The sequence below is a fragment of the Arachis ipaensis genome, chromosome B09 (assembly GCF_000816755.2).
Source record: "Arachis ipaensis cultivar K30076 chromosome B09, Araip1.1, whole genome shotgun sequence".
NCBI classification, from domain to species: Eukaryota; Viridiplantae; Streptophyta; class Magnoliopsida; order Fabales; family Fabaceae; genus Arachis; species Arachis ipaensis.
Window position 1 is genome coordinate 69,690,295 of NC_029793.2, and position 1,155 is coordinate 69,691,449.

Below are 1,155 nucleotides of genomic sequence, written 5' to 3' on the forward strand. Positions count from 1 at the left end.
TGGAGAAGCAATTAAGGAGCATAGTGAGGGAGTGAGTTTAGATCTTCAAGGTGTAGAAGAAGGGGTGAAACAAGGATTGCCACAAGGGGAGGAAGCTGAGATAATTGAGCCGGAAGAAGTGGTTGAAGCCTTTGAAGAGGTTGACCAAGAGACAGATTCAATCATTGAGGAGTTCCTATCTACAATTGAATCCTCTCCCATTGGGCTTGACATAGAGGGTAAGGAAGAAGATACCTCACCTTCCATACCCTTGGTAAGCAATGAAGAAGAGATTGAATTGGAAGGAAGCTACCAAGAGGAAAATGTTGAGCAAGAAGCAAGCTCTACCATTGAAGATGATTCCACACCAACTAATGAGTCTTTTGAAATTGATAAATCCCCTTCATTGTGTTGTGAAATTGATGACAAGGAGGACCATTCACAACCTCCAACACATGGTTTGAGCAATGAAGGGTGTATAGAAGAAGTTGGTGAGCAAGGAATTGAAATTGAAGAAGCTTGCAAAGAGGTGGAGGTAGTCAAGAAGGAGCACAAGGGCGTAGACTTCGCATTGGCTAAGTGTGGGGAGGTCCCCCTTCCTAAGTCACCATCATCCAACACAACATTCAAGTGGGTAAATTTCTTATCCCTAAGCTTTACTTTCTCACTTGAATATGGTTTGATTGAAAATGATAGTCAACTTAGAGCTCTTTGTAGAATTAAGAGTAGGAGAGAGTTGTATAGTGGTTGGAAACATCACTCTAAGTTCATGATGGTTGCATGCTCAAAGTTGAATAGCAATGGTTGGTGTAGAATCAAATTGCATGGGTCTAGAAAGTTGTTTGGAGGCTTCTTTGAGAATTCTAAGGTCATGCCACCCAAGTGGAATCATGATGATCAATTTGAAGATGGGTTTCAAAACAAAGTGTAGGATCTGGATCGCACAAGGAAAATCAACTTTGGGAGCTCATGGTTTGTGAAGAACTCCATCAAAGCTTGAAGATATTAACATTGAAGAATGGAGTTTATTGGAGATTCAAGCATTGGTGGGTGTTCCAAGATGGTTACAAGCACAAGCCACCTTGATGAAGAGCTCCCCATAAGTCCAACTTAAGGACAATAAACAAAAGTGCTAGGTGGGAGACACCCCACCGTGGTAATATCTTATTTTCTCTT